The sequence below is a fragment of the Phalangium opilio genome, unplaced genomic scaffold (assembly GCF_054372755.1).
Source record: "Phalangium opilio isolate 3A_F unplaced genomic scaffold, DU_Popi_V2 ptg000103l_1, whole genome shotgun sequence".
Classification (NCBI taxonomy): Eukaryota; Metazoa; Arthropoda; class Arachnida; order Opiliones; family Phalangiidae; genus Phalangium; species Phalangium opilio.
The window spans coordinates 1,847,391-1,865,121 of NW_028324205.1; the positions used below are offsets into that span (position 1 = coordinate 1,847,391).

Sequence of the window (17,731 nt, forward strand, 5' to 3'; positions counted from 1 at the left end):
GTATTAATATTTAAAGATGATAATTGAGTGTAACGGAAGGGAAATTTATAATGTTGCAATGCTTCAATAGCATCTAGATAAACAGCTAACGGGCTTGTGGCGCAATGGATAACGCGTCTGCCTACGGAGCAGAAGATTCCAGGTTCGAGTCCTGGCGAGCTCGGTGTTTGTTTTAGTGAAAGATCTATTATGCGTCATAAAAAATGCATAAATACAATGTTTGGAGAAGTTTTTTATAGTTGAAAGCAAGGTCTTGTAGCGTAATGGATTACGCGTCTGCCTGCGGAGCAGAAGATTCCAGGTTCGAGTCCTGGCGAGCTCGGTATTAACATTTAAAGATGATAATTAGAGTATAACGGAAGGGAAATTTAAAATATTGTAATGCTTCAATAGCATATAGATAAACAGCTAACGGGCTTGTGGCGCAATGGATAACGCGTCTGCCTACGGAGCAAAAAATTCCAGGTTCGAGTCCTGGCGAGCTCGGTATTAACATTTAAAGAAGATAATTAGAGTATAACGGAAGGGAAATTTATAATATTGCAATGCTTCAATAGCATCTAGATAAACAGCTAACGGGCTTGTGGCGCAATGGATAACGCGTCTGCCTACGGAGCAGAAGATTCCAGGTTCGAGTCCTGGCAACCTCGGTGTTTGTTTTAGTAAAAGATCTTTTATGCGTCATTAAAAATGCATAAATACAATGTTTGGAAAAGTTTTTTATATTAGAGAGCAAGGGCTTGTAGCGTAATGGATAACGCGTCTGCCTTCGAAGCGGAAGATTCCAGGTTCGAGTCCTGGCGAGCTCGGTGTTTGTTTTAGTGAAATATCTTTTATGCGTCATAAAAAATGCATAAATACAATGTTTGGAAAAGTTTTTTATAGTAGAAAGCAAGGGCTTGTAGCGTAATGGATAATGCGTCTGCCTTCGAAGCAGAAGATTCCAGGTTCGAGTCCTGGCGAGCTCGGTATTAATATTTAAAGATGATAATTGAGTGTAACGGAAGGGAAATTTATAATGTTGCAATGCTTCAATAGCATCTAGATAAACAGCTAACGGGCTTGTGGCGCAATGGATAACGCGTCTGCCTACGGAGCAGAAGATTCCAGGTTCGAGTTTTGGCAAGCTCGGTGTTTGTTTTAGTAAAAGCTCTTTATGCGTCATAAAAAATGCATAAATACAGTGTTTGGAAAAGTTGTTTATAGTTCGGAGCAAGAGCTTGTAGCGTAATGGATAAAGCGTCTGGCTTCGAAGCAGACGGTTCCAGGTTCGAGTCTTGGCAATCTCGGAATAAACATTTAAAGATGATTATTAGAGTACAACGTAGGAGAAATTTATAATATTGCAATGCCTCAATAGCATTTTGATCGACCTCTAACGGGCTTGTCGCGCAATGGATTACGCGTCTGCCTGCGGAGCAGAAGATTCCAGGTTCGAGTCCTGGCGAGCTCGGTATTAACATTTAAAGATGATAATTAGAGTATAACGGAAGGGAAATTTAAAATATTGTAATGCTTCAATAGCATATAGATAAACAGCTAACGGGCTTGTGGCGCAATGGATAACGCGTCTGCCTACGGAGCAAAAAATTCCAGGTTCGAGTCCTGGCGAGCTCGGTATTAACATTTAAAGAAGATAATTAGAGTATAACGGAAGGGAAATTTATAATATTGCAATGCTTCAATAGCATCTAGATAAACAGCTAACGGGCTTGTGGCGCAATGGATAACGCGTCTGCCTACGGAGCAGAAGATTCCAGGTTCGAGTCCTGGCAACCTCGGTGTTTGTTTTAGTGAAATATCTTTTATGCGTCATAAAAAATGCATAAATACAATGTTTGGAAAAGTTTTTTATAGTAGAAAGCAAGGGCTTGTAGCGTAATGGATAATGCGTCTGCCTTCGAAGCAGAAGATTCCAGGTTCGAGTCCTGGTGAGCTCGGTATTAATATTTAAAGATGATAATTGAGTGTAACGGAAGGGAAATTTATAATGTTGCAATGCTTCAATAGCATCTAGATAAACAGCTAACGGGCTTGTGGCGCAATGGATAACGCGTCTGCCTACGGAGCAGAAGATTCCAGGTTCGAGTCCTGGCGAGCTCGGTGTTTGTTTTAGTGAAAGATCTATTATGCGTCATAAAAAATGCATAAATACAATGTTTGGAGAAGTTTTTTATAGTAGAAAGCAAGGTCTTGTAGCGTAATGGATTACGCGTCTGCCTGCGGAGCAGAAGATTCCAGGTTCGAGTCCTGGCGAGCTCGGTATTAACATTTAAAGATGATAATTAGAGTATAACGGAAGGGAAATTTAAAATATTGTAATGCTTCAATAGCATATAGATAAACAGCTAACGGGCTTGTGGCGCAATGGATAACGCGTCTGCCTACGGAGCAAAAAATTCCAGGTTCGAGTCCTGGCGAGCTCGGTATTAACATTTAAAGAAGATAATTAGAGTATAACGGAAGGGAAATTTATAATATTGCAATGCTTCAATAGCATCTAGATAAACAGCTAACGGGCTTGTGGCGCAATGGATAACGCGTCTGCCTACGGAGCAGAAGATTCCAGGTTCGAGTCCTGGCAACCTCGGTGTTTGTTTTAGTAAAAGATCTTTTATGCGTCATTAAAAATGCATAAATACAATGTTTGGAAAAGTTTTTTATATTAGAGAGCAAGGGCTTGTAGCGTAATGGATAACGCGTCTGCCTTCGAAGCGGAAGATTCCAGGTTCGAGTCCTGGCGAGCTCGGTGTTTGTTTTAGTGAAATATCTTTTATGCGTCATAAAAAATGCATAAATACAATGTTTGGAAAAGTTTTTTATAGTAGAAAGCAAGGGCTTGTAGCGTAATGGATAATGCGTCTGCCTTCGAAGCAGAAGATTCCAGGTTCGAGTCCTGGCGAGGTCGGTATTAATATTTAAAGATGATAACTGAGTGTAACGGAAGGGAAATTTATAATGTTGCAATGCTTCAATAGCATCTAGATAAACAGCTAACGGGCTTGTGGCGCAATGGATAACGCGTCTGCCTACGGATCAGAAAATTCCAGGTTCGAGTCCTGGTGAGATCGGTATTAACATTTAAAGATGATAATTTGAGTATAACGGAAGGGAAATTTATAATATTGCAATGCTTCAATAGCATCTAGACAAACAGCTAACGGGCTTGTGGCGCAATGGATAACGCGTCTGCCTACGGAGCAGAAGATTCCAGGTTCGAGTTTTGGCAAGCTCGGTGTTTGTTTTAGTAAAAGCTCTTTATGCGTCATAAAAAATGCATAAATACAGTGTTTGGAAAAGTTGTTTATAGTTCGGAGCAAGAGCTTGTAGCGTAATGGATAAAGCGTCTGGCTTCGAAGCAGACGGTTCCAGGTTCGAGTCTTGGCAATCTCGGAATAAACATTTAAAGATGATTATTAGAGTACAACGTAGGAGAAATTTATAATATTGCAATGCCTCAATAGCATTTTGATCGACCTCTAACGGGCTTGTCGCGCAATGGATTACGCGTCTGCCTGCGGAGCAGAAGATTCCAGGTTCGAGTCCTGGCGAGCTCGGTATTAACATTTAAAGATGATAATTAGAGTATAACGGAAGGGAAATTTAAAATATTGTAATGCTTCAATAGCATATAGATAAACAGCTAACGGGCTTGTGGCGCAATGGATAACGCGTCTGCCTACGGAGCAAAAAATTCCAGGTTCGAGTCCTGGCGAGCTCGGTATTAACATTTAAAGAAGATAATTAGAGTATAACGGAAGGGAAATTTATAATATTGCAATGCTTCAATAGCATCTAGATAAACAGCTAACGGGCTTGTGGCGCAATGGATAACGCGTCTGCCTACGGAGCAGAAGATTCCAGGTTCGAGTCCTGGCAACCTCGGTGTTTGTTTTAGTGAAATATCTTTTATGCGTCATAAAAAATGCATAAATACAATGTTTGGAAAAGTTTTTTATAGTAGAAAGCAAGGGCTTGTAGCGTAATGGATAATGCGTCTGCCTTCGAAGCAGAAGATTCCAGGTTCGAGTCCTGGTGAGCTCGGTATTAATATTTAAAGATGATAATTGAGTGTAACGGAAGGGAAATTTATAATGTTGCAATGCTTCAATAGCATCTAGATAAACAGCTAACGGGCTTGTGGCGCAATGGATAACGCGTCTGCCTACGGAGCAGAAGATTCCAGGTTCGAGTCCTGGCGAGCTCGGTGTTTGTTTTAGTGAAAGATCTATTATGCGTCATAAAAAATGCATAAATACAATGTTTGGAGAAGTTTTTTATAGTAGAAAGCAAGGTCTTGTAGCGTAATGGATTACGCGTCTGCCTGCGGAGCAGAAGATTCCAGGTTCGAGTCCTGGCGAGCTCGGTATTAACATTTAAAGATGATAATTAGAGTATAACGGAAGGGAAATTTAAAATATTGTAATGCTTCAATAGCATATAGATAAACAGCTAACGGGCTTGTGGCGCAATGGATAACGCGTCTGCCTACGGAGCAAAAAATTCCAGGTTCGAGTCCTGGCGAGCTCGGTATTAACATTTAAAGAAGATAATTAGAGTATAACGGAAGGGAAATTTATAATATTGCAATGCTTCAATAGCATCTAGATAAACAGCTAACGGGCTTGTGGCGCAATGGATAACGCGTCTGCCTACGGAGCAGAAGATTCCAGGTTCGAGTCCTGGCAACCTCGGTGTTTGTTTTAGTAAAAGATCTTTTATGCGTCATTAAAAATGCATAAATACAATGTTTGGAAAAGTTTTTTATATTAGAGAGCAAGGGCTTGTAGCGTAATGGATAACGCGTCTGCCTTCGAAGCGGAAGATTCCAGGTTCGAGTCCTGGCGAGCTCGGTGTTTGTTTTAGTGAAATATCTTTTATGCGTCATAAAAAATGCATAAATACAATGTTTGGAAAAGTTTTTTATAGTAGAAAGCAAGGGCTTGTAGCGTAATGGATAATGCGTCTGCCTTCGAAGCAGAAGATTCCAGGTTCGAGTCCTGGCGAGGTCGGTATTAATATTTAAAGATGATAACTGAGTGTAACGGAAGGGAAATTTATAATGTTGCAATGCTTCAATAGCATCTAGATAAACAGCTAACGGGCTTGTGGCGCAATGGATAACGCGTCTGCCTACGGATCAGAAAATTCCAGGTTCGAGTCCTGGTGAGATCGGTATTAACATTTAAAGATGATAATTTGAGTATAACGGAAGGGAAATTTATAATATTGCAATGCTTCAATAGCATCTAGACAAACAGCTAACGGGCTTGTGGCGCAATGGATAACGCGTCTGCCTACGGAGCAGAAGATTCCAGGTTCGAGTCCTGGCAAGCTCGGTGTTTGTTTTAGTGAAAGATCTTTTATGCGTCATAAAAATGCATAAATACAATGTTTGGAAAAGTTTTTTATAGTAGAAAGCAAGGGCTTTTAGCGTAATGGATAACGCGTCTGCCTTCGAAGCAGAAGATTCCAGGTTCGAGTCCTGGCGAGCTCGGTATTAAAATTTAAAGATGATAATTAGAGTATAACGGAAGGGAAATTTAAAATATTGTAATGCTTCAATAGCATATAGATAAACAGCTAACGGGCTTGTGGCGCAATGGATAACGCGTCTGCCTACGGAGCAAAAAATTCCAGGTTCGAGTCCTGGCGAGCTCGGTATTAACATTTAAAGAAGATAATTAGAGTATAACGGAAGGGAAATTTATAATATTGCAATGCTTCAATAGCATCTAGATAAACAGCTAACGGGCTTGTGGCGCAATGGATAACGCGTCTGCCTACGGAGCAGAAGATTCCAGGTTCGAGTCCTGGCAACCTCGGTGTTTGTTTTAGTAAAAGATCTTTTATGCGTCATTAAAAATGCATAAATACAATGTTTGGAAAAGTTTTTTATAGTAGAAAGCAAGGGCTTGTAGCGTAATGGATAATGCGTCTGCCTTCGAAGCAGACGATTCCAGGTTCGAGTCCTGGCGAGCTCGGTATTAATATTTAAAGATGATAATTGAGTGTAACGGAAGGGAAATTTATAATGTTTCAATGCTTCAATAGCATCTAGATAAACAGCTAACGGGCTTGTGGCGCAATGGATAACGCGTCTGCCTACGGATCAGAAAATTCCAGGTTCGAGTCTTGGTGAGATCGGTATTAACATTTAAAGATGATAATTAGAGTATAACGGAAGCGAAATTTATAATATTGCAATGCTTCAATAGCATCTAGATAAACAGCTAACGGGCTTGTGGCGCAATGGATAACGCGTCTGCCTACGGAGCAGAAGATTCCAGGTTCGAGTCCTGGCAACCTCGGTGTTTGTTTTAGTAAAAGATCTTTTATGCGTCATAAAAATGCATAAATACAATGTTTGGAAAAGTTTTTTATAGTAGAAAGCAAGGGCTTTTAGCGTAATGGATAACGCGTCTGCCTTCGAAGCAGAAGATTCCAGGTTCGAGTCCTGGCGAGCTCGGTATTAAAATTTAAAGATGATAATTAGAGTATAACGGAAGGGAAATTTAAAATATTGTAATGCTTCAATAGCATATAGATAAACAGCTAACGGGCTTGTGGCGCAATGGATAACGCGTCTGCCTACGGAGCAAAAAATTCCAGGTTCGAGTCCTGGCGAGCTCGGTATTAACATTTAAAGAAGATAATTAGAGTATAACGGAAGGGAAATTTATAATATTGCAATGCTTCAATAGCATCTAGATAAACAGCTAACGGGCTTGTGGCGCAATGGATAACGCGTCTGCCTACGGAGCAGAAGATTCCAGGTTCGAGTCCTGGCAACCTCGGTGTTTGTTTTAGTAAAAGATCTTTTATGCGTCATTAAAAATGCATAAATACAATGTTTGGAAAAGTTTTTTATAGTAGAAAGCAAGGGCTTGTAGCGTAATGGATAATGCGTCTGCCTTCGAAGCAGACGATTCCAGGTTCGAGTCCTGGCGAGCTCGGTATTAATATTTAAAGATGATAATTGAGTGTAACGGAAGGGAAATTTATAATGTTTCAATGCTTCAATAGCATCTAGATAAACAGCTAACGGGCTTGTGGCGCAATGGATAACGCGTCTGCCTACGGATCAGAAAATTCCAGGTTCGAGTCTTGGTGAGATCGGTATTAACATTTAAAGATGATAATTAGAGTATAACGGAAGCGAAATTTATAATATTGCAATGCTTCAATAGCATCTAGATAAACAGCTAACGGGCTTGTGGCGCAATGGATAACGCGTCTGCCTACGGAGCAGAAGATTCCAGGTTCGAGTCCTGGCAACCTCGGTGTTTGTTTTAGTAAAAGATCTTTTATGCGTCATAAAAATGCATAAATACAATGTTTGGAAAAGTTTTTTATAGTAGAAAGCAAGGGCTTTTAGCGTAATGGATAACGCGTCTGCCTTCGAAGCAGAAGATTCCAGGTTCGAGTCCTGGCGAGCTCGTTATTAATATTTAAAGATGATAATTGAGTATAACGGAAGGGAAATTTATAATGTTGCAATGCTTCAATAGCATCTAGATAAACAGCTAACGGGCTTGTGGCGCAATGGATAACGCGTCTGCCTACGGAGCAGAAGATTCCAGGTTCGAGTTTTGGCAAGCTCGGTGTTTGTTTTAGTAAAAGTTCTTTATGCGTCATAAAAAATGCATAAATACAGTGTTTGGAAAAGTTGTTTATAATACGGAGTAAGAGCTTGTAGCGTAATGGATAAAGCGTCTGGCTTCGAAGCAGACGGTTCCAGGTTCGAGTCTTGGCAATCTCGGAATAAACATTTAAAGATGATTATTAGAGTACAACGTAGGAGAAATTTATAATATTGCAATGCCTCAATAGCATTTTGATCGACCTCTAACGGGCTTCTCGCGCAATGGATTACGCGTCTGCAACGGAGCAGAAGATTCCAGGTTCGAGTCCTGGCGAGCTCGGTATTAACATTTAAAGATGATAATTAGAGTATAACGGAAGGGAAATTTAAAATATTGTAATGCTTCAATAGCATATAGATAAACAGCTAACGGGCTTGTGGCGCAATGGATAACGCGTCTGCCTACGGAGCAAAAAATTCCAGGTTCGAGTCCTGGCGAGCTCGGTATTAACATTTAAAGAAGATAATTAGAGTATAACGGAAGGGAAATTTATAATATTGCAATGCTTCAATAGCATCTAGATAAACAGCTAACGGGCTTGTGGCGCAATGGATAACGCGTCTGCCTACGGAGCAGAAGATTCCAGGTTCGAGTCCTGGCAACCTCGGTGTTTGTTTTAGTAAAAGATCTTTTATGCGTCATTAAAAATGCATAAATACAATGTTTGGAAAAGTTTTTTATATTAGAGAGCAAGGGCTTGTAGCGTAATGGATAACGCGTCTGCCTTCGAAGCGGAAGATTCCAGGTTCGAGTCCTGGCGAGCTCGGTGTTTGTTTTAGTGAAATATCTTTTATGCGTCATAAAAAATGCATAAATACAATGTTTGGAAAAGTTTTTTATAGTAGAAAGCAAGGGCTTGTAGCGTAATGGATAATGCGTCTGCCTTCGAAGCAGAAGATTCCAGGTTCGAGTCCTGGCGAGGTCGGTATTAATATTTAAAGATGATAACTGAGTGTAACGGAAGGGAAATTTATAATGTTGCAATGCTTCAATAGCATCTAGATAAACAGCTAACGGGCTTGTGGCGCAATGGATAACGCGTCTGCCTACGGATCAGAAAATTCCAGGTTCGAGTCCTGGTGAGATCGGTATTAACATTTAAAGATGATAATTTGAGTATAACGGAAGGGAAATTTATAATATTGCAATGCTTCAATAGCATCTAGACAAACAGCTAACGGGCTTGTGGCGCAATGGATAACGCGTCTGCCTACGGAGCAGAAGATTCCAGGTTCGAGTCCTGGCAAGCTCGGTGTTTGTTTTAGTGAAAGATCTTTTATGCGTCATAAAAATGCATAAATACAATGTTTGGAAAAGTTTTTTATAGTAGAAAGCAAGGGCTTTTAGCGTAATGGATAACGCGTCTGCCTTCGAAGCAGAAGATTCCAGGTTCGAGTCCTGGCGAGCTCGGTATTAAAATTTAAAGATGATAATTAGAGTATAACGGAAGGGAAATTTAAAATATTGTAATGCTTCAATAGCATATAGATAAACAGCTAACGGGCTTGTGGCGCAATGGATAACGCGTCTGCCTACGGAGCAAAAAATTCCAGGTTCGAGTCCTGGCGAGCTCGGTATTAACATTTAAAGAAGATAATTAGAGTATAACGGAAGGGAAATTTATAATATTGCAATGCTTCAATAGCATCTAGATAAACAGCTAACGGGCTTGTGGCGCAATGGATAACGCGTCTGCCTACGGAGCAGAAGATTCCAGGTTCGAGTCCTGGCAACCTCGGTGTTTGTTTTAGTAAAAGATCTTTTATGCGTCATTAAAAATGCATAAATACAATGTTTGGAAAAGTTTTTTATAGTAGAAAGCAAGGGCTTGTAGCGTAATGGATAATGCGTCTGCCTTCGAAGCAGAAGATTCCAGGTTCGAGTCCTGGCGAGCTCGGTATTAATATTTAAAGATGATAATTGAGTGTAACGGAAGGGAAATTTATAATGTTTCAATGCTTCAATAGCATCTAGATAAACAGCTAACGGGCTTGTGGCGCAATGGATAACGCGTCTGCCTACGGATCAGAAAATTCCAGGTTCGAGTCTTGGTGAGATCGGTATTAACATTTAAAGATGATAATTAGAGTATAACGGAAGCGAAATTTATAATATTGCAATGCTTCAATAGCATCTAGATAAACAGCTAACGGGCTTGTGGCGCAATGGATAACGCGTCTGCCTACGGAGCAGAAGATTCCAGGTTCGAGTCCTGGCAACCTCGGTGTTTGTTTTAGTAAAAGATCTTTTATGCGTCATAAAAATGCATAAATACAATGTTTGGAAAAGTTTTTTATAGTAGAAAGCAAGGGCTTTTAGCGTAATGGATAACGCGTCTGCCTTCGAAGCAGAAGATTCCAGGTTCGAGTCCTGGCGAGCTCGTTATTAATATTTAAAGATGATAATTGAGTATAACGGAAGGGAAATTTATAATGTTGCAATGCTTCAATAGCATCTAGATAAACAGCTAACGGGCTTGTGGCGCAATGGATAACGCGTCTGCCTACGGAGCAGAAGATTCCAGGTTCGAGTTTTGGCAAGCTCGGTGTTTGTTTTAGTAAAAGCTCTTTATGCGTCATAAAAAATGCATAAATACAGTGTTTGGAAAAGTTGTTTATAATACGGAGTAAGAGCTTGTAGCGTAATGGATAAAGCGTCTGGCTTCGAAGCAGACGGTTCCAGGTTCGAGTCTTGGCAATCTCGGAATAAACATTTAAAGATGATTATTAGAGTACAACGTAGGAGAAATTTATAATATTGCAATGCCTCAATAGCATTTTGATCGACCTCTAACGGGCTTCTCGCGCAATGGATTACGCGTCTGCAACGGAGCAGAAGATTCCAGGTTCGAGTCCTGGCGAGCTCGGTGTTTGTTTTAGTGAAAGATCTATTATGCGTCATAAAAAATGCATAAATACAATGTTTGGAGAAGTTTTTTATAGTAGAAAGTAAGGGCTTGTAGCGTAGTGGATTACGCGTCTGCCTGCGGAGCAGAAGATTCCAGGTTCGAGTCCTGGCGAGCTCGGTGTTTGTTTTAGTGAAATATCTTTTATGCGTCATAAAAAATGCATAAATACAATGTTTGGAAAAGTTTTTTATAGTAGAAAGCAAGGGCTTGTAGCGTAATGGATAATGCGTCTGCCTTCGAAGCAGAAGATTCCAGGTTCGAGTCCTGGCGAGCTCGGTATTAATATTTAAAGATGATAATTGAGTGTAACGGAAGGGAAATTTATAATGTTGCAATGCTTCATTAGCATCTAGATAAACAGCTAACGGGCTTGTGGCGCAATGGATAACGCGTCTGCCTACGGATCAGAAAATTCCAGGTTCGAGTCCTGGTGAGATCGGTATTAACATTTAAAGATGATAATTAGAGTATAACGGAAGGGAAATTTATAATATTGCAATGCTTCAATAGCATCTAGACAAACAGCTAACGGGCTTGTGGCGCAATGGATAACGCGTCTGCCTACGGAGCAGAAGATTCCAGGTTCGAGTCCTGGCAAGCTCGGTGTTTGTTTTAGTGAAAGATCTTTTATGCGTCATAAAAATGCATAAATACAATGTTTGGAAAAGTTTTTTATAGTAGAAAGTAAGGGCTTTTAGCGTAATGGATAACGCGTCTGCCTTCGAAGCAGAAGATTCCAGGTTCGAGTCCTGGCGAGCTTGGTGTTTGTTTTAGTGAAATATCTTTTATGCGTCATAAAAAATGCATAAATACAATGTTTGGAAAAGTTTTTTATAGTAGAAAGCAAGGGCTTGTAGCGTAATGGATAATGCGTCTGCCTTCGAAGCAGAAGATTCCAGGTTCGAGTCCTGGCGAGCTCGGTATTAATATTTAAAGATGATAATTGAGTGTAACGGAAGGGAAATTTATAATGTTGCAATGCTTCAATAGCATCTAGATAAACAGCTAACGGGCTTGTGGCGCAATGGATAACGCGTCTGCCTACGGATCAGAAAATTCCAGGTTCGAGTCCTGGTGAGATCGGTATTAACATTTAAAGATGATAATTAGAGTATAACGGAAGGGAAATTTATAATATTGCAATGCTTCAATAGCATCTAGACAAACAGCTAACGGGCTTGTGGCGCAATGGATAACGCGTCTGCCTACGGAGCAGAAGATTCCAGATTCGAATCCTGGCAAGCTCGGTGTTTGTTTTAGTGAAAGATCTTTTATGCGTCATAAAAATGCATAAATACAATGTTTGGAAAAGTTTTTTATAGTAGAAAGTAAGGGCTTTTAGCGTAATGGATAACGCGTCTGCCTTCGAAGCAGAAGATTCCAGGTTCGAGTCCTGGTGAGCTCGGTATTAACATTTAAAGATGATAATTAGAGTATAACGGAAGGGAAATTTAAAATATTGTAATGCTTCAATAGCATATAGATAAACAGCTAACGGGCTTGTGGCGCAATGGATAACGCGTCTGCCTACGGAGCAAAAAATTCCAGGTTCGAGTCCTGGCGAGCTCGGTATTAACATTTAAAGAAGATAATTGAGTATAACGGAAGGGAAATCCTAGGAGAGCGGTCGCTCTCTTAGATAAGACTTGATACTGCCTCTAATGCTAAAGGAGGGTTCTTAAATTGGCCGTAACTTTTTTCGTATTGTGTTTGCTGCTTTGAAATTTTGCCAGTGAACTAAAATTTGGGCCCTTATTATGTAGTTAAAATTTCAAAGAGATCCAACTAAAAGTTAATTCTATAATGAAAAAAGTTGTTAAGGGTGGTTTTTGAATCCATAAAATGAATCCGACATTTGGTGAAAGATACTATATTCTTCCATAGAGATAGCATGGGATTTTGTTGAATAATGACCGTCTCTAGGAAGGCATTTAAAGAAAACTACTCATTCGTTACGTTTGGGAACCATCTTAAATAAAAGATAACAGTCCATAGATGTGCCTTTCCTTAGTTTCATTAAGATAAATTAAGTTTAAGTATTGATTTTAATCATTGTTAACACATACTTTGACTTACGTTGTTTTGGGTATTGGAGTTACAGCGTTTTACCACTGTTAGAGACACGCACTTTAACCCTAATTTTTTATATTGGACTTACGGCGTTTTTGTCGTGATTCACGCCGTTAGAGGGTTATTAAGCAAGAAAAACATGGCGTTTGAGCTCTTGTAGGTGCTTTGCCCGGGTGCTTGTAGGTGCTTGTAGGTACTTGTGGGTGATTGTAGGTACTTGTGGGTGCTTGTAGGTGCTTGTAGGTACTTGTGGGTGATTGTAGGTACTTGTGGGTGCTTGTAGGTACTTGTGGGTGCTTGTAGGTACTTGTGGGTGATTGAAGGTACTTGTGGGTGATTGTAGGTACTTGTGGGTGCTTGTAGGTACTTGTGGGTGCTTGTAGGTACTTGTGGGTGCTTGTAGGTACTAGTGGGTACTTGTGGGTGCTTGTAGGTACTTTTGGGTACTTGTAGGTACTTGTGGGTACTTGTAGGTACTTGTGGGTACTTGTAGGTACTTGTAGGTACTTGTGGGTACTTGTAGGTACTTGTGGGTACTTGTGGGTACTTGTGGGTACTTGTAGGTACTTGTAGATACTTGTAGGTACTTGTGGGTACTTGTAGGTACTTGTGGGTGCTTGTAGGTACTTGTGAGTACTTGTAGGTACTTTCGGGTACTTGTAGGTACTTGTGGGTACTTGTAGGTACTTGTGGGTACTTGAAGGTACTTGTGGGTACTTGTAGGTACTTGTGGGTACTTGTGGGTACTTGTAGGTACTTGTTGCTACTTGTAGGCACTTGTAGGTACTTGTGGGTACTTGTAGGTACTTGTGGGTGCTTGTAGGTACTTGTGGGGCTTGTAGGTACTTGTGGGTACTTGTGGGTGCTTGTAGGTACTTGTGGGTGCTTGTAGGTACTTGTGAGTGCTTGAAGGTACTTGTGGGTGCTTGTAGGTACTTGTGGGTCCTTGTAGGTACTTGTGGGGGCTTGTAGGTACTTTTGGGTGCTTGTAGGTACTTGTGGGTGCTTGTAGGTACTTGTGGGTGCTTGTAGGTACTTGTGGGTGCTTGTGGGTACTTTTGGGTGCTTGATGGTACTTGTGGGTACTTTTCCGGGTACTTGTGGGAGCTTTTAGGTACTTGTGAGCGCTTGTAGGTACTTGTGGGTGCTTGTAGGTACTTGTGGGTGCTTGTGGGTACTTTTGGGTGCTTGAAGGTACTTGTGGGTACTTTTCCGGGTGCTTGCCCCGGGTACTTGTGGGTGTTTGTAGGTACTTATTGGTACTTGCCCCGGGTACTTGTGGGTGTTTGTAGGTACTTATTGGTACTTGCCCCGGGTGCTTGTAGGTACTTGCCCAGGGTGCTTGTAGGTACTTGCCCCGGGTGCCTCTGGGTGCTTGCCCCGGGTGCTTGTAGGTACATGCCCAGGGTGCTTGTAGGTACATGCCCAGGGTGCTTGTAGGTACTTGCCCCGGGTGCTTGTAGGTACTTGCCCCGGGTGCTTGTAGGTACCTGCCCCGGGTGCTTGTAGGTACTTGCTCCGGGTGCTTGTAGGTACTTGCTCCGGGTGCTTGTAGGTACTTGCTACGGGTGCTTGTAGCTACTTTCCCCGGCTACTTGTAGGTGCTTGTGAGTGCTTGTAGGTACTTGCCCCGGGTACTTGTAGGTGCTTGTGAGTGCTTGTAGGTACTTGCCCCGGGTACTTGTAGGTGCTTGTGAGTGCATGTAGGTACTTGTGGGGGCTTGTAGGTACTTTTGGGTGCTTGTAGGTACTTGTGGGTCCTTGTAGGTACTTGTGGGGGCTTGTAGGTACTTTTGGGTGCTTGTAGGTACTTGTGGGTGCTTGTAGGTACTTGTGGGTGCTTGTAGGTACTTGTGGGTGCTTGTAGGTACTTGTGGGTCCTTGTAGGTACTTGTGGGGGCTTGTAGGTACTTTTGGGTGCTTGTAGGTACTTGTGGGTGCTTGTAGGTACTTGTGGGTGCTTGTAGGTACTTGTGGGTGCTTGTAGGTACTTGTGGGTGCTTGTATGTACTTGTGGGTGCTTGTAGGTACTTGTGGGTACTTGTGTGTGCTTGTAGGTACTTGTGTGTGCTTGTGTGTGCTTGTAGGTACTTGTGGGTGCTTGTAGGTACTTGTGGGTGCTTGTAGGTACTTGTGGGTGCTTATAGGTACTTGTAGGTGCTTGTAGGTACTTGTGGGTACTTGTGGGTACTTGTGTGTGCTTGTGGGTACTTGTGTGTGCTTGTGGGTACTTGTAAGTGCTTCTGGTTACTTGTGGGTACTTGTAAGTGCTTGTGGTTACTTGTAGGTACTTGTGGGTGCTTGTAGGTACTTGCGGGTGCTTGTAGGTACTTGTGGGTGCTTTTAGGTACTTGTGGGCGCTTGTAGGTATACTTGTGGGTGCTTGTAGGTACTTGTGGGTGCTTATGGGTGCTTTTAGGTACTTGTGGGCGCTTGTAAGTATACTTGTAGGTGCTTGTAGGTACTTGTGGGTGCTTGTGGGTACTTTTGGGTGCTTGATGGTACTTGTGGGTACTTTTCCGGGTACTTGTGGGAGCTTTTAGGTACTTGTGAGCGCTTGTAGGTACTTGTGGGTGCTTGTAGGTACTTGTGGGTGCTTGTGGGTACTTTTGGGTGCTTGAAGGTACTTGTGGGTACTTTTCCGGGTGCTTGCCCCGGGTACTTGTGGGTGTTTGTAGGTACTTATTGGTACTTGCCCCGGGTACTTGTGGGTGTTTGTAGGTACTTATTGGTACTTGCCCCGGGTGCTTGTAGGTACTTGCCCAGGGTGCTTGTAGGTACTTGCCCCGGGTGCCTCTGGGTGCTTGCCCCGGGTGCTTGTAGGTACATGCCCAGGGTGCTTGTAGGTACATGCCCAGGGTGCTTGTAGGTACTTGCCCCGGGTGCTTGTAGGTACTTGCCCCGGGTGCTTGTAGGTACCTGCCCCGGGTGCTTGTAGGTACTTGCTCCGGGTGCTTGTAGGTACTTGCTCCGGGTGCTTGTAGGTACTTGCTACGGGTGCTTGTAGCTACTTTCCCCGGCTACTTGTAGGTGCTTGTGAGTGCTTGTAGGTACTTGCCCCGGGTACTTGTAGGTGCTTGTGAGTGCTTGTAGGTACTTGCCCCGGGTACTTGTAGGTGCTTGTGAGTGCATGTAGGTACTTGCCCCGGGTGCTTATAGGTACTTTGCCTCCTCCATAGGATTAACATTACACTAAATTTTGGAAGCTCGTAACTCTGGTTATATTTCAGATACGGGGATACCCTTTGATAATGTAATAGTCCTATTTGCCCCTTCCCTCCTTCGTTAACATTTGCTCCATAGGATACTCCATATACGGGAAAAGCCTGGAAATCTCAGGGAAGTTTGTTTTCCAAAGGTTGTATGAACCTTGTTATGGAACATATCTTATAAACTTATGGTTTTAGTTATATAAAGTTTTACCAAGAAGCGATATCTAGTTTACTAGGGAGAAGGTATAAGATGCCTAAGTATTCGCGCGCCATACTCCCAGTCCCACTTTCAAAATACAAGGGGGGACATAAAAGGAGGCCGGGCTATTTCGCCTCTCCTCAGTCGGAAAATACGTAGTTTTCGTCATTCACGTGGCGTTTATGTGAGTTTTCTGGTCCGTGGCCAAATAAGGATTTTTTAAACTGGACATTAGGCCAGCAACTTTCCTGACTTGGAATAAATAAACTGGTCCGTGACCATTGACCAGAGCACGTCGTCTGCTAAACTAAAGAAGTGGATAATTAAAATATTATAATTTTAATGTGTGGAGTCTGGTTACCCTTGGATCTTTCTTAGTAGTCTCGTGGACCACTGACCCCCCCTCTGATTTAATTTTTGAACTGACCAGGCAATTTTTAAACTGGTCATTTGCCCTGTGTAACCGCCTTATTTTCCACGCTGGCGCGAGTTGCTTTGCGTTGTCGAGTGCGTGATGGAGTCGGCTAAGCCTGGAGTCCCAACCTTGAAGGAGAGAGGAATGGATTGGAAACCCCCATACCTATAGCGTTGCCTGTGTACCCCCACCAACGGCACCATAGTCCTCCCAGCATCCTCAGCGGTTTGGTACGGTCGTACTGGACGAAATTGTAAAGTGCGCTCCCTCTATCTTCAAAATAGAAGCTAGTTCTCATACAAATAAAATGGCGCTACGCGGCAGCACTTAGCAATCGCCTACCGAAGGGTAGGGGCGTGCGCGAGGTACATTGGGAGAGATACGGTGCCGCAGGTCGCCCATCATCATTTGCAATCCATCTCAACTCCATTATCCCTGTCCCAACCGCCGAGACTTCCAACCACTAGCATAGCCCACTCGATCAAGCTCTCTTTTCCCCGGCTACATATTTTGAAGATGGCACTTTTTAGGCGTATTAACAATCTTGGATCATCTTTGTGAACTTTTAGGGTAGCCCTGACTATATTTTGTTTAAGGTTTTGAGCTTAATATCAAACAGACGTTAGTTTATGCTACAAAAAAGTTTGAAATTGACAATCTCGGATCATCTTTATGAAGTTTTAAGGATATCCGAATTTCATATTGGGCTTTGACAATTTTGAGCTTAATGTTAAACGGACATAAATCAGCATTTTTAAAAATTTTGTAAAATTGTAAATTTGTTCATATTTCTGGAACTTTTAGGGGGGGTGCCTCGCGTTTCAATGAATGATTGTAAAAAAATGTATTATGTTAATTACAAAAAGAATACAAACTTTTATTGATTTACGTTTTTTTTGAAGCATCATTATAAATAAATGTCTGATTGAGCTAAAGTTATGGTCCCCTTTATATAAGATAATGTTTCTGCTTAGTGCAGATTTTGGAAATGTAAAACAGTTTCTTAACATTCTTAATTAAAATGAAGACTGAAGGAACAGATATTAATCAAAAATGTCTTGATTAGAATCAAGACCTAAAACGTATCGATAAGACTGAGGTTATCACTTGTCTGAAGGATCAGATATTAGTTTTTCTTTTTAATTGAAACTTAAATGCATGCTTAAGAAAAAACAACGTTCCATTACCGTTTTCCGTTGAAATAAATTATTTTACTGGTAATCAATTTCAAAAATTTACTTATCTCGGCTTTTCGACCACAAAACATTTTATCATTACATT

General features: G+C 41.7%; 43 non-coding genes across 43 annotated transcripts; all 43 read left to right on the forward strand.

Annotated features, from left to right (window-relative positions):
* Window positions 1-90: 90 nt before the first annotated feature.
* Window positions 91-163, forward strand: TRNAR-ACG (transfer RNA arginine (anticodon ACG)). Its single transcript has one exon. It is a non-coding gene; the product is annotated as a tRNA-Arg (tRNA).
* A 414-nt stretch (window positions 164-577) lies between these two features.
* TRNAR-ACG (transfer RNA arginine (anticodon ACG)) lies at window positions 578-650 on the forward strand. The gene has a single exon. It is a non-coding gene; the product is annotated as a tRNA-Arg (tRNA).
* An 86-nt stretch (window positions 651-736) lies between these two features.
* Window positions 737-809, forward strand: TRNAR-UCG (transfer RNA arginine (anticodon UCG)). Its single transcript has one exon. It is a non-coding gene; the product is annotated as a tRNA-Arg (tRNA).
* Window positions 810-895: 86 nt separating this feature from the next.
* On the forward strand, window positions 896-968 carry TRNAR-UCG (transfer RNA arginine (anticodon UCG)). The gene has a single exon. It is a non-coding gene; the product is annotated as a tRNA-Arg (tRNA).
* A 412-nt stretch (window positions 969-1,380) lies between these two features.
* On the forward strand, window positions 1,381-1,453 carry TRNAR-GCG (transfer RNA arginine (anticodon GCG)). Its single transcript has one exon. It is a non-coding gene; the product is annotated as a tRNA-Arg (tRNA).
* A 255-nt stretch (window positions 1,454-1,708) lies between these two features.
* Window positions 1,709-1,781, forward strand: TRNAR-ACG (transfer RNA arginine (anticodon ACG)). Its single transcript has one exon. It is a non-coding gene; the product is annotated as a tRNA-Arg (tRNA).
* Window positions 1,782-1,867: 86 nt separating this feature from the next.
* On the forward strand, window positions 1,868-1,940 carry TRNAR-UCG (transfer RNA arginine (anticodon UCG)). The gene has a single exon. It is a non-coding gene; the product is annotated as a tRNA-Arg (tRNA).
* Window positions 1,941-2,030: 90 nt separating this feature from the next.
* TRNAR-ACG (transfer RNA arginine (anticodon ACG)) lies at window positions 2,031-2,103 on the forward strand. Its single transcript has one exon. It is a non-coding gene; the product is annotated as a tRNA-Arg (tRNA).
* A 414-nt stretch (window positions 2,104-2,517) lies between these two features.
* On the forward strand, window positions 2,518-2,590 carry TRNAR-ACG (transfer RNA arginine (anticodon ACG)). Its single transcript has one exon. It is a non-coding gene; the product is annotated as a tRNA-Arg (tRNA).
* An 86-nt stretch (window positions 2,591-2,676) lies between these two features.
* On the forward strand, window positions 2,677-2,749 carry TRNAR-UCG (transfer RNA arginine (anticodon UCG)). The gene has a single exon. It is a non-coding gene; the product is annotated as a tRNA-Arg (tRNA).
* An 86-nt stretch (window positions 2,750-2,835) lies between these two features.
* TRNAR-UCG (transfer RNA arginine (anticodon UCG)) lies at window positions 2,836-2,908 on the forward strand. Its single transcript has one exon. It is a non-coding gene; the product is annotated as a tRNA-Arg (tRNA).
* Window positions 2,909-3,484: 576 nt separating this feature from the next.
* TRNAR-GCG (transfer RNA arginine (anticodon GCG)) lies at window positions 3,485-3,557 on the forward strand. The gene has a single exon. It is a non-coding gene; the product is annotated as a tRNA-Arg (tRNA).
* Window positions 3,558-3,812: 255 nt separating this feature from the next.
* TRNAR-ACG (transfer RNA arginine (anticodon ACG)) lies at window positions 3,813-3,885 on the forward strand. The gene has a single exon. It is a non-coding gene; the product is annotated as a tRNA-Arg (tRNA).
* Window positions 3,886-3,971: 86 nt separating this feature from the next.
* On the forward strand, window positions 3,972-4,044 carry TRNAR-UCG (transfer RNA arginine (anticodon UCG)). The gene has a single exon. It is a non-coding gene; the product is annotated as a tRNA-Arg (tRNA).
* Window positions 4,045-4,134: 90 nt separating this feature from the next.
* TRNAR-ACG (transfer RNA arginine (anticodon ACG)) lies at window positions 4,135-4,207 on the forward strand. The gene has a single exon. It is a non-coding gene; the product is annotated as a tRNA-Arg (tRNA).
* A 414-nt stretch (window positions 4,208-4,621) lies between these two features.
* On the forward strand, window positions 4,622-4,694 carry TRNAR-ACG (transfer RNA arginine (anticodon ACG)). The gene has a single exon. It is a non-coding gene; the product is annotated as a tRNA-Arg (tRNA).
* An 86-nt stretch (window positions 4,695-4,780) lies between these two features.
* Window positions 4,781-4,853, forward strand: TRNAR-UCG (transfer RNA arginine (anticodon UCG)). The gene has a single exon. It is a non-coding gene; the product is annotated as a tRNA-Arg (tRNA).
* Window positions 4,854-4,939: 86 nt separating this feature from the next.
* On the forward strand, window positions 4,940-5,012 carry TRNAR-UCG (transfer RNA arginine (anticodon UCG)). The gene has a single exon. It is a non-coding gene; the product is annotated as a tRNA-Arg (tRNA).
* Window positions 5,013-5,266: 254 nt separating this feature from the next.
* TRNAR-ACG (transfer RNA arginine (anticodon ACG)) lies at window positions 5,267-5,339 on the forward strand. Its single transcript has one exon. It is a non-coding gene; the product is annotated as a tRNA-Arg (tRNA).
* An 85-nt stretch (window positions 5,340-5,424) lies between these two features.
* On the forward strand, window positions 5,425-5,497 carry TRNAR-UCG (transfer RNA arginine (anticodon UCG)). Its single transcript has one exon. It is a non-coding gene; the product is annotated as a tRNA-Arg (tRNA).
* Window positions 5,498-5,752: 255 nt separating this feature from the next.
* On the forward strand, window positions 5,753-5,825 carry TRNAR-ACG (transfer RNA arginine (anticodon ACG)). Its single transcript has one exon. It is a non-coding gene; the product is annotated as a tRNA-Arg (tRNA).
* An 86-nt stretch (window positions 5,826-5,911) lies between these two features.
* On the forward strand, window positions 5,912-5,984 carry TRNAR-UCG (transfer RNA arginine (anticodon UCG)). The gene has a single exon. It is a non-coding gene; the product is annotated as a tRNA-Arg (tRNA).
* A 254-nt stretch (window positions 5,985-6,238) lies between these two features.
* TRNAR-ACG (transfer RNA arginine (anticodon ACG)) lies at window positions 6,239-6,311 on the forward strand. Its single transcript has one exon. It is a non-coding gene; the product is annotated as a tRNA-Arg (tRNA).
* Window positions 6,312-6,396: 85 nt separating this feature from the next.
* On the forward strand, window positions 6,397-6,469 carry TRNAR-UCG (transfer RNA arginine (anticodon UCG)). The gene has a single exon. It is a non-coding gene; the product is annotated as a tRNA-Arg (tRNA).
* Window positions 6,470-6,724: 255 nt separating this feature from the next.
* TRNAR-ACG (transfer RNA arginine (anticodon ACG)) lies at window positions 6,725-6,797 on the forward strand. The gene has a single exon. It is a non-coding gene; the product is annotated as a tRNA-Arg (tRNA).
* An 86-nt stretch (window positions 6,798-6,883) lies between these two features.
* Window positions 6,884-6,956, forward strand: TRNAR-UCG (transfer RNA arginine (anticodon UCG)). Its single transcript has one exon. It is a non-coding gene; the product is annotated as a tRNA-Arg (tRNA).
* A 254-nt stretch (window positions 6,957-7,210) lies between these two features.
* TRNAR-ACG (transfer RNA arginine (anticodon ACG)) lies at window positions 7,211-7,283 on the forward strand. The gene has a single exon. It is a non-coding gene; the product is annotated as a tRNA-Arg (tRNA).
* Window positions 7,284-7,368: 85 nt separating this feature from the next.
* On the forward strand, window positions 7,369-7,441 carry TRNAR-UCG (transfer RNA arginine (anticodon UCG)). The gene has a single exon. It is a non-coding gene; the product is annotated as a tRNA-Arg (tRNA).
* Window positions 7,442-8,180: 739 nt separating this feature from the next.
* TRNAR-ACG (transfer RNA arginine (anticodon ACG)) lies at window positions 8,181-8,253 on the forward strand. Its single transcript has one exon. It is a non-coding gene; the product is annotated as a tRNA-Arg (tRNA).
* An 86-nt stretch (window positions 8,254-8,339) lies between these two features.
* Window positions 8,340-8,412, forward strand: TRNAR-UCG (transfer RNA arginine (anticodon UCG)). Its single transcript has one exon. It is a non-coding gene; the product is annotated as a tRNA-Arg (tRNA).
* An 86-nt stretch (window positions 8,413-8,498) lies between these two features.
* TRNAR-UCG (transfer RNA arginine (anticodon UCG)) lies at window positions 8,499-8,571 on the forward strand. The gene has a single exon. It is a non-coding gene; the product is annotated as a tRNA-Arg (tRNA).
* A 254-nt stretch (window positions 8,572-8,825) lies between these two features.
* On the forward strand, window positions 8,826-8,898 carry TRNAR-ACG (transfer RNA arginine (anticodon ACG)). The gene has a single exon. It is a non-coding gene; the product is annotated as a tRNA-Arg (tRNA).
* An 85-nt stretch (window positions 8,899-8,983) lies between these two features.
* On the forward strand, window positions 8,984-9,056 carry TRNAR-UCG (transfer RNA arginine (anticodon UCG)). The gene has a single exon. It is a non-coding gene; the product is annotated as a tRNA-Arg (tRNA).
* A 255-nt stretch (window positions 9,057-9,311) lies between these two features.
* Window positions 9,312-9,384, forward strand: TRNAR-ACG (transfer RNA arginine (anticodon ACG)). The gene has a single exon. It is a non-coding gene; the product is annotated as a tRNA-Arg (tRNA).
* Window positions 9,385-9,470: 86 nt separating this feature from the next.
* Window positions 9,471-9,543, forward strand: TRNAR-UCG (transfer RNA arginine (anticodon UCG)). Its single transcript has one exon. It is a non-coding gene; the product is annotated as a tRNA-Arg (tRNA).
* A 254-nt stretch (window positions 9,544-9,797) lies between these two features.
* TRNAR-ACG (transfer RNA arginine (anticodon ACG)) lies at window positions 9,798-9,870 on the forward strand. Its single transcript has one exon. It is a non-coding gene; the product is annotated as a tRNA-Arg (tRNA).
* An 85-nt stretch (window positions 9,871-9,955) lies between these two features.
* On the forward strand, window positions 9,956-10,028 carry TRNAR-UCG (transfer RNA arginine (anticodon UCG)). Its single transcript has one exon. It is a non-coding gene; the product is annotated as a tRNA-Arg (tRNA).
* A 570-nt stretch (window positions 10,029-10,598) lies between these two features.
* TRNAR-GCG (transfer RNA arginine (anticodon GCG)) lies at window positions 10,599-10,671 on the forward strand. The gene has a single exon. It is a non-coding gene; the product is annotated as a tRNA-Arg (tRNA).
* Window positions 10,672-10,757: 86 nt separating this feature from the next.
* Window positions 10,758-10,830, forward strand: TRNAR-UCG (transfer RNA arginine (anticodon UCG)). Its single transcript has one exon. It is a non-coding gene; the product is annotated as a tRNA-Arg (tRNA).
* A 254-nt stretch (window positions 10,831-11,084) lies between these two features.
* TRNAR-ACG (transfer RNA arginine (anticodon ACG)) lies at window positions 11,085-11,157 on the forward strand. Its single transcript has one exon. It is a non-coding gene; the product is annotated as a tRNA-Arg (tRNA).
* Window positions 11,158-11,401: 244 nt separating this feature from the next.
* Window positions 11,402-11,474, forward strand: TRNAR-UCG (transfer RNA arginine (anticodon UCG)). The gene has a single exon. It is a non-coding gene; the product is annotated as a tRNA-Arg (tRNA).
* A 254-nt stretch (window positions 11,475-11,728) lies between these two features.
* TRNAR-ACG (transfer RNA arginine (anticodon ACG)) lies at window positions 11,729-11,801 on the forward strand. The gene has a single exon. It is a non-coding gene; the product is annotated as a tRNA-Arg (tRNA).
* An 85-nt stretch (window positions 11,802-11,886) lies between these two features.
* On the forward strand, window positions 11,887-11,959 carry TRNAR-UCG (transfer RNA arginine (anticodon UCG)). Its single transcript has one exon. It is a non-coding gene; the product is annotated as a tRNA-Arg (tRNA).
* The last annotated feature ends 5,772 nt before the right edge of the window (window positions 11,960-17,731 follow it).